Source organism: Rhincodon typus, chromosome 7, assembly GCF_021869965.1.
Source record: "Rhincodon typus isolate 14 chromosome 7, sRhiTyp1.1, whole genome shotgun sequence".
Lineage (NCBI taxonomy): Eukaryota > Metazoa > Chordata > Chondrichthyes > Orectolobiformes > Rhincodontidae > Rhincodon > Rhincodon typus.
Genome location: NC_063338.1, coordinates 58,810,928 through 58,821,503, shown reverse-complemented (window position 1 = coordinate 58,821,503; position 10,576 = coordinate 58,810,928). Strand labels below are relative to the sequence as shown.

The 10,576-nt window shown below is 41.8% G+C and overlaps 1 protein-coding gene across 4 annotated transcripts in view; it reads right to left on the bottom strand.

The window, feature by feature from the left end:
* Positions 1–10,576, bottom strand: part of galnt3 (UDP-N-acetyl-alpha-D-galactosamine:polypeptide N-acetylgalactosaminyltransferase 3 (GalNAc-T3)) — a 59,385-nt gene that overhangs the window by 32,092 nt on the left and 16,717 nt on the right. The gene's annotated exons all lie outside the window — the stretch shown is intronic.

The following is a 10,576-nucleotide window of genomic DNA, read 5'->3' as shown; positions in this document are numbered from 1 at the left end:
TTCACCTGCACATCTGCCAATGTGGTATACTGCATCCGCTGTACCCGTTGTGGCCTCCTCTACGTCGGGGAAACCAAGCGGAGGCTCAGGGACCACTTTGTAGAACACCTACGCTCAGTTCGCAATAAACAACACCTCCCAGTCGTGAACCATTTCAACTCCCCCTCCCATTCCTCAGACGACATGTCCATCCTGGGCCTCCTGCAGTGCCACAACGATGCCACCCAAAGGTTGCAGGAACAGCAACTCATATTCCGCTTGGGAACCCTGCAGCCCAATGGTATCAATGTGGATTTCACAAGCTTCAAAATCTCCCCTCCCCCTACCACATCCCAAAACCAGCCCAGCTTGTCCCCGCCTCCCTAACCTGTTCTTCCTCCCACCTATCTCCTCCTCCCACCTCAAGCCACATCCCCATCTCCTACCCACTAACCTCATCCCGCCCCCTTGACCTGTCCGTCCTCCCTGGACTGACCTATCCCCTCCCTAACTCCCCACCTACACTCACCTTTACTGGCTCCATCCCTGCCTCTTCGACCTGTCTGTTTCCCCTCCACCTATCTTCTCCTCTATCCATCTTCTATCCGCCTCCCCCCCTCTCCCTATTTATTTCAGAACCCTCTTCCCCTCCCCCATTTCTGATGAAGGGTCTAGGCCCGAAACATCAGCTTTCCTGCTCCTCTGATGCTGCTTGGCCTGCTGTGTTCATCCAGCTCTGCACGTTGTTGTCTCACAATGCTGTGCTCCTCCTTCTGGCTTACAAGCAGAAATTGAAATGTGAGGACCCAGTACAGGAAGTAGTGCAGTGTTGATCTGAGGCAACAAAAGGGCTCCTAAAGGATTGCTTAGAGTCGGTGGACTGTTCCATATTCAAGAACTCAGCGATGACCTAAATGAGTATGCCACTACCATCACAGACTTCAGAAGAAGACTGCGTGCCGAAGAGTTAATCGGAATGTTCCCAAACTTGAAACTATGGGTGAACCAGGAGGTCCACTCCCTACTGAAGACCAGGTCTGAGGCTTACAAGGTTCCTATACAGGAAATCCAGGTATGACCTTTGTAAGGCCATCAGAGATGCCAAGACACAATACCAAGCTAAGCTGGAGATGCAGACAATCACACAGAAGCCGTTGTTTGCGGCAAAGATTACAGACATAACGGGTTGCAAAATGAAGTCAAACAGAATTGCAGGCAACAGTACATCCCTGCCTGAGCTCAATACATTCTATGCTCGCTTTGAACAGAAGATCAGTGAAACGATGTCAACTATCCCAATAGCAGAATCAGTTTGGGTTGAGGTCTGGAACAAGAAAGGAGCAATCACTTTGTTGGGGTTTTTTTACAGACCCCTTCACAGAGAAGTGGAGGACCGGATTGGGAGGCAGCTACTGGAAAGGTGCAGAAGTCACAGAGTTGTAGTCATGGGTGACTTCGACTTTCCAAATATTGATTGGAAACATTTTAGTTGTAATAGTTTAGATGGAGAGGATTCTGTCCAGTGCGTTCAGGAAGGATTCCTGACACAGTATGTAGATAGACCGACATGAGGAGAGGCCACTTTGGATTTGGTGCTTGGCAATGAACCGGGCCAAGTGTTAGACCTGTTGGTAGGAGAGCATTTTGGCAGTAGTGATCATAACTCTGTTACTTTTACAATAGTCATGGAAAAGGATAGATACATACGGCAGGGTAAGGTTTATAATTGGGGGAAGGGTAATTACAATTCAGTTAGGCAAGAACTGGGTAACATAAAATGGGAACAGATGCTGTCAGGGAAGAGCACTATTGAAATGTGGAGATTGTTTAAAGAACGCATACTGTGTGTGCTCGATATGTTTGTCCCTAGCAGGCAGGGAAGATGCGGTCGAGTGAGGGAGCCTTTGTTCTCAAGAGAGGTCGAACGACTGGTTAAGAGGAAGAAGGATGCTTATATAAGGTTTAGGAAACAAGGAACGGAAAAGGCTCTAAAGGGATACAAGTTAGCCAGGAAGGAGCTGAAGAAAGGGCTTAGGATAGCTATAATGGGGCACGAGAAAACCTTAGCAGATAGGATCAAGGAAAACTCCAAGGCTTTTTACACGTACATGAGGAATAAGAGAATGATCAGAGAAAGGGTAGGGCCGATCAAGGATTGTAAAGGGAATTTGTGCACGGAGCCTAAAGAGATAGGAGAGGTCCTTAATGAATACTTTTCTTCGGTATTCACAACTGAGAGGTACCTAGTTGTAGAGGAGGACAGTGTGAAACAGGCTGGTAGGCTAGAGGAGGTTGCTGTTAGTAAAGAAGATGTGGTAGGAATTTTGAGGAAGTTAAAAATAGATAAGTCCCCCGGGCCCGATGGGATTTATCCAAGGATTCTATGGGAAGTGAGGGAAGAGATCGCAGGGCCTTTGGCGATGATCTTTTTGTCCTCTCTGTCCATGGGTATAGTGCCAGAAGATTGGAGAGAGGCAAACATCATTCCCTTGTTCAAAAAAGGGAATAAGGATAACCCCGGAAATTACAGGCCAGTTAGTCTTACGTCAGTGGTGGGCAAAGTATTGGAAAGGGCTCTGACAGATAGGATTTATTATCACTTGGAAAGACACAGTTTGATTCGTGATAGTCAGAATGGATTTGTGAGGAGTAGATCATGCCTCACAAACCTTACTGAATTCTTTGAAGAGGTGACCAAACACATGGATGAAGGTAGAGCAGTGGATGTGATATACATGGATTTAAGTAAGGCATTTGATAAGGTTCCCCATGGTAGGCTCATGCAGAAGGAAAGGAGGCATGGGAGAGGGGGAAATGTGACAGATTGGATTCAGAATTGGCTGACCCTTAGAAGACAAAGGGTGGTAGTGGACAGAAAATATTCAACATGGTGCTCAGTTACAAGTGGTGTACCACAAGGATCTGTCCTGGGTCCTCTTCTATTTGTGATTTTTGTAAATGATTTGGATGAAGGAGTGGAAGGGTCGATTAGTAAGTTTGCGGACGATATGAAGGTGGGTCGAGTTGTGGACAGTGCGGAGGGCTGTTCTAGGTTACAAAGGGACATTGATAGGATGCAGAGCTGGGCTGAGAAGTGGCAGATGAAATTTAATCCTGAAAAGTGTGAGGTGATTCATTTTGGAAGGAAAAACTTGAAAGCAGAATACAGGGTTAACAGAAAGATTCTTGGCAATATGGAGGAGCAGAGGGATCTTGGGGTTCATGTCCACATTTCCCTGAAAGCTGCCACCCAGGTGGATAGAGTTGTTAAGAAGGCGTATGGTGTGTTAGCTTTCATTAATAGAGGGATTGAGTTCAAGGGCCGTGAAGTTATGCTCCAGCTATACAAAAGCCTGGTTCGGCCACATCTGGAGTATTGTGTCCAGTTCTGGTCGCCTCATTACAGGTGAGATGTGGAAGTGTTGGAAAAGGTGCAGAGGAGATTTACCAGGACGTTGCCTGGAATGGAGGGAAGGTCTTACGAGGAAAGGTTGAGAGAGGTAGGGATTTTCTCTTTAGAACAACAAAGGATGAGTGGTGACTTGATAGAGGTGTACAAAATGATCAGAGGTATAGATAGAGTGGACAGCCAGAGACCTTTTCCTAGGGTGGAAGTAGCTATTACGAGGGGGCATAGTTTTAAAGTGAGTGGAGGTAGATACAGGGGAGACGTCAGAGATAGGTTCTTTACTCAGAGAGTGATCGGGCCGTGGAATGCATTGCTGGAGAGGGTAGTGGAGTCGGCCTCATTAGGGGCATTTAAGCGGCTATTAGATAGGCATATGGATGATAGAATAAGGTAGGGGTGGAGGACCTGAGGACTAGGGTAAAAGTTTGGCACAACATTGTGGGCTGAAGGGCCCGTACTGTGCTATACTGTTCTATGTTCTATGTTCTTTGGATGCACGCGTACCCACGCCCACTATCACAGATGTTAGATACTAAATACAAATTGAAAGAACTGCGAATGCTGTAAATCAGGAACAAAAACAAAATTGCTGGAAAAGCTCAGCAGGTCTAGCAGCATCTGTGAAGAACAAAATCAGAGTTAACATTTCGTGCCTGATGATCCTTCCTCAGAGGGAGGATTCTGAGGATGGGTCACCGGACCCGAAATGTTAACTGATTCTTTTTTCACAGATGCTGCCAGACCTGCTGAGCTTTTCCAGCAACTTTGTTTTTGTTGTCGTTTATCACAGATGTTAGATTGGCCTTCTTGAGAATGAACCCATGGAAAGCGACTGGCCCTGATGGAGTCCTTGACCATGCACCCAGATCCTGTGTGGACCAGCTGGCGTATTCGCAGACGTCTTTAACCTCTCCTTTACTATAATCTGAAATTCCCACCTGCTTCAAGAAGATCACCATCATTCTGGTGCCAAAGCAAAATCATGTAGCGTGCCTCAATGACTACCACCCAGTGGCTCTGACCTCCATAATTATTAAGTGCTTTGAGAGGTTAGTCATGGCTCATATCAACTCCAGCCTACCAAATTGCTTTGACTGTTTGCAATTTATCTACCAGCGCAACAGGTCCATAGCAGATACCATGTCCATGGCCCTACACTCATCCCTCGAATGTCTGGATAACAAGGATAACTGCGTCAGGCTCCTTCCTGATGACCGTTCCACCTTCAACACCATAATTCCAAACAAACTCATCTCTAAACTCCAAGACCTAGGTCTCAGCTCCACCCTCTGTAACTAGATTCTTGACTTCTTGACCCGTAGACTACAATCAGTAATAATGGTCGACAACGCCTCTTCCATTATAATCCCCAGCACCGGTGCCCCACAAGGCTGCATACTCAGCCCCCTACCATACTCCTTATAAACTCATGACTATGTGTCCAAATTCTGCCACAACTTCATTTACAAATTTGCTGATGACATCACCATTGTACGTTGGATCTTAAACAATGATGAAAGAGAATACAGGAAAGAGATTGAGTGCTTAGTGGCACGATGTAAAGACAACAACCTCTCCATCAATGTCAGCAAAATGAAGGACCTGGTCATTGATTTCAGGAAGTGGAGTGGAGGACATGACCCTGTCTGCATCAATGGTGCTGAGGTGGTGATTGTCGACAGCAACAAGTTCCTGGGAGTGATGATCATCAACAAACTGTCCTGGTCCATGTAATGGTCAAGAAAGCACAACAATATCTCTACTTCCTCAGAAGGCTAAGGAAATGTAGCAAGTCCGCAAGGACTCTTACCAATTTTTATAGATGCTCCATATAGAAAACATCCTATCTGGATGCATCACAGCTATAGCCAGAATTAGTGGAGTGCAGATATTTTTATGTGGTAGAGGAGATTTACAATGAGAAGGAGAGGCAAAACCATGGGAATCAAAAACAAGGATGAAACTTAAAATCAGTACATTTCTTGATTGAAAGCAAATATAAATGATGGGGGAATAGGGACTTACTGATTTATGACATTGAGCAGAGTGTTGAATGATCTCAAGTTTATAGAATTAAAAGGTCGGTGGGACACTAGTCAGGAGAGCATTGGAATGGTTAAGTTTCAAAGTAATAAAATCATCAATGAGGGTTTCAGCAGCAGATGAGCTGAGAAGGGCAAAATTGGGCAATGTTGTTGTGGTGGAAGCAGGCAGCCTTAGTGATGGCACAAATATGAACTTGAAGTAATTCTTGAGATCAGGAGTGACCACAAGTTTTTTGACACACTGGCTTTTTCTCTGACTGTTGCCATGAAGAGAAATGGAGCTGAAAGCCAGGGAATGGAGTTTTGAGTGGGAAATCAAAACGATCAGTTCAGTCTTTTTTTTTAATTGGACAAAACTTACACTCACCCTGTACTGAAGTCGGATAAGCAGGCAAATAACTTAGTGTCAGTGAGGTAGTTGAGACAGGTAATGGTGAGGTAGAACTGGGTATGATCAATACTCATGTGAAAACTACTGCTGTGTCATTCAATAATGTCACTGACATGCACCATGTAGATGAGCAATAGGAGGCAGCTAAGAATAGATCCTAAGGGACACCAGGGGTATTGTTGTGGTACTGCAGCATCATATTAGGCAGATAATGCTTTCCTTTTTAAGGTCAACATCCATGTCAGATTTATTTGAAAGTGGCTTCTTTGAAATCCTCCTCTTCAGAATGAACTTCAATTCATGCCTATATATCTATAGAACCCAACATATTTTCTTGCATTTAATGTCATTGTGTAGGCCATGCTAATTCCTAGTGGGACTTCATTGTCAAAAGGGACTCCAGCAATGCAACTAAGGAAACCTCAATGTGTAAATGTCACTGCACAATCAGAAAGACAGTGAAATATTTTTAAAGGGACGTTTCTGTCCTGAAAATTAGAAGGCTCCAACTGAAAGTATTGTGCAAGACTGAGGCAGATATGTGTTTGAGGTTAATTAGAAAATCTGCAACAAGGACCTCTCTTTCCAGTAAAAGAACTTGGACTCTTCAGCATACCGTTTCAGAGCCAAATTTGATTGGCATTGTGCAAGAAAATTCTTACCCAAGGTTGTCTTGGGAGGTGATGGCCTTGTGGTATTATTGCTGGACTGTTAATCCAGAGACCCAGATAATGTTCTGGGGACCCGGGTTCGAATCCCGCAATGACAGATGGTGGAATTTGAATTCAATAAATATCTGGAATTAAAAATCTAATGATGACCATGAATCCATTGTCAATTGTTGGGAAAAACCCATCTGGTTCACTAATGTCCTCTAGAGAAGGAAACTGCAATCCTTACCTGGTCTGGCCTACAGGTGATTCCAGACCCACAGCAATGTGGTTGACTCTGAACAGCCTGCTGGGCAATTAGGGATGGGCAATAAATGCTGCCTGGTCAGTGACACCCTCATCTCATGAATGAACAAAAAAAAAACAATGGATTGTGTTATCTTTGTGGGAACAGAAAAGAACAGGCAATGTATAAATAAATGAAGATCCATATAGTTATTATCATGGGACATGTCTTTACCACCTTGAAGCAACAGTTTTGGCTTGTCAATGTCGGCAATCCTTTTACCACCTGTTGCACATTGCATAAAATTATAATTAATTGTGTGGTGTTAATTTTAGGAATGGATATCCTGGATTTTGGGGTCATGCAGCAGGGCACATGCATTTTCAAGTGTATGAAAGTATTTTTCCTTACAACTTTAATGTAAAAAATTCACACCTTAAGATGCATGTTTCACTATTTGTATAAACACATTATATAATTAAAGCAACTAATGCATGGTCTTTTGAAGATCCAATACATTTTATCTAATGACACAGATCAGGAAGGTCAGCCTAATAAAAGTCACAAAGCACCAGCCAACTACCATTGTCAACCAGCCTGACCAAGCCATTCATCTATCCCCCAACATCAGGCAGCTGAAGTACACCCAGCCACCTGCCTCCGCTATCAAGTTTTAGCTACCGATAGTCCATCTGTGGTCTGCCACAATGAGCCAATTGTCTGGCACAATTCAGCAGTCAACCACCAACTAATCTGCAGCTCAATGCAGGAACAGAATTGGAAGCCCTAACTGGTGAAATGATGTTAAAAGCGATAGCTGGGATTTGAAGCAATGTGGAAAACTTGTGGAAGAAATTATAAATTAATACACAAAAGTAAACAAAATTGTTGTAATGGTATCTGCTTGTAGGAGATGCAAAAACTGCTTTGTGGTGTTACTCTTAGTTCTGGTGCATTGGAAGTACACTTGATTATAACCAATAATGCTGGAAAGATCTGCTGCAAAGCTAGACTACAAGAACCGAAGCAGAATAAACGAGCCCTCTATTGCTTTCATTCTAATCCCCAAATGTCACCACCCATGCTAGAGCTTAGACTGCACATAAAGGAGGGAGTCTATGCTACCAGGTATCTCTCATAATTCTGTCCACACAAGGTAACACAATGTTTTGCCCATTTCTGGTGTTTGAAATAGAGCAAGCGTGGAGGACTGCAAGATAATGAGTACATTGTGCCCATTGCCAAGATGTCAGGGATGATGGGCCACCAGTGGTTGCATACTAACTATAATTTGAGAGACTGGGATTCCTTTTGCTTCAAGTATGTAGCGGACTTAACATGAGACACACACAAATCATCAATTGGTGCTGTGAATGATGGCAAAAAGTACAGTCCTTTTCCTCCTATTTTCTTCAGTGTGCATCGCCAAGAAAGTTTCATTACTCAGGAATTTAATGGTCAAATACCTTGCCTTTCTGAAGTAGGCAAGAATGTCACTGCTTATATTGCTGCTCAAGCTCTTCAAATTAGCATTGTCTGTAAACCTCATGCAAATGTTAGATTAGTTACCCTGCTGTGCTAAAGGAACTTGTATATAGTTGTTAAATTATGCAAATTTTAAATATCATAATTACATAGCCAGCTGAATGCAATTTTCAAGGGAATAGAACTTCATGGGCCTAATTAATTAAGTAAAAAGACACATGGATATGGATAACATGTCTTTTATTGAAAAGAAATTCACCATTTGATAAAGTTCTTAATGTATTTTGAAGAGCAAATAACAATGATTTTTGATAAAAGAATGTATTTTGACAAGTAACATCTCAGGTGACTTAATGAAACAAACTATGAATAGTCAGTGTCATGTGTGACATAGCCTAATGCTCAGCTGCTAAATGTAGTCGACTGACTTTAAAAATAATGCCCACTATACTGCAGTATCACAAATGTGATATTAAGCCTTAATACAGCTACTGAAACTATTTCGACTCTACCCATGTATAATACTATATTATAGATTTTGTTTAAAAATTAATTTGATAGTTGGTGTCTTGTGCACTTAGTGAATTACTAAACTACAAGTGGCCTGGGAAAATCTGGTTCTTGCAAAGCCAGTCCTGAGTTAGTTATCGGCCAACAAGATTAATAGTAGAGTTCACACAGGAATAATGCTCAATGTGTGCTAAGTATCAGAAACCAAACTCTTCTGAAGAAGAAATTGAAGAATCACGATAGGAACTATAAAAGCAATGTTCTCGTGGTCTAGCCCTTTGAAATATCCAGTTACAAAGAGGTCATAAATGACATTAATGATTTTCGTTTCTTGTTTGAAGAACCCTAAGCTTGTAGTGCAATATTTTGAAATACCATTAATCAAATAACCAATATAGTGATGTATCATTAGTTATATTAGCTATTTTACAATGGCAACAGCGAGTACAGTACACACCACAACAAATCACCATGGCTCCTTAGATAGCACGTTTCAAATCTGCAAGCCCAACCACTTAGAAAGATAAACGCAGCAGATACATAAGAATAGTATGACCTACAAGGTACCCAATGAGCCTCACACCATCCTAACTTGGAACTATCTCATTATTCATGAATGCTTCATTTCAGATGCCAGAGGTGACATTACAAACTTTTCACTATGCTCTTTTGTGTGCATGTGACAATAAAGGCTATTTTATTCTAATTCTAATTCATTCACATCTGCTCTGTCAAACTCCTGGAACACCCTCCCTACCATACCATGGGTGTACCTACATCACATGAATTTGAGTGTTTCAAGAAAGCAGCTCATCACCACCTTCTCAAGGGAATTTAGGGTTGGGAAAAGCAAGGTCCACACCCTGTAAATGAATAAAAAGAAATAGATTATGACACAGATGCTAGTTCCTGAGGAAGCATCCAACCAATCTTTTGTTACAAACTACCCATGAAACAGATGAGATGACTGAGTCATTGAGTGTTACTTTTGTTTTTAGATTGCCTTGCATATAGAAGCCAAAAGACCAAAATGTCCACCAGGAGACTCACTGTTACACCACAGCCGCAATTGATGCATATCACCATTCCTGATCTTTTAGTTGTTTCCAGGCAACATCTGCAACATTTATGGAACAGTTATTGAAATGGTAAATTCATATCATTATTCAGTTCATATTGTCAGGGAACAGTGATAATTACATTCTGCTGAACTAGTTTAAAGGAACTGCACTGAAATATTCATTAATAAAGAGGAAATACATTTTTTTGTTTTAAAGAATTGGTGCATTAAAAATGAAATAATTAGTTTCTCAAAGGAATCGTGCTATTTACTGACTATAGCAATTATTTCTAAATCGGTAAAACATGGTAAAATATTTCTCCTTACCTTATATGGATTTATACAATAAATGCATTTTATGTTACCAAATCTCTTGAGAATCTGTCAGTGAATCAGCCTGTCTGACCTATAATTGAACAGATGCTTTTGTGATTGCAAGGCACAAGACGTATTTTTTTGAGGTTTGCATTTGAAACCAACATATTTCTTTTTGCAGATTATCGATTTCTGTTTTGTCCAAATGTCATTTACTCCCATGTGAAGTGGACCAAAGAACGAGTGGCTATCTCATAAAGCTAGTTAGTGTTCTATTATGTGTTGTCCCAAAAATGTTTGGCAGTTTATTTTATACATTCAAGAGCTGTTTGGATATTGTTCACAAACTTACTTAATCCCTTTTAATTGGTAATAGCTTGCAGATTTTATATTTAGCAATATCGCAGCATTATGAATAACTGAAAGAGATTGAAACAAATTGAAGATTTGGGGTAGTAGGAACTGCAGATGCTGGAGAATCCGAG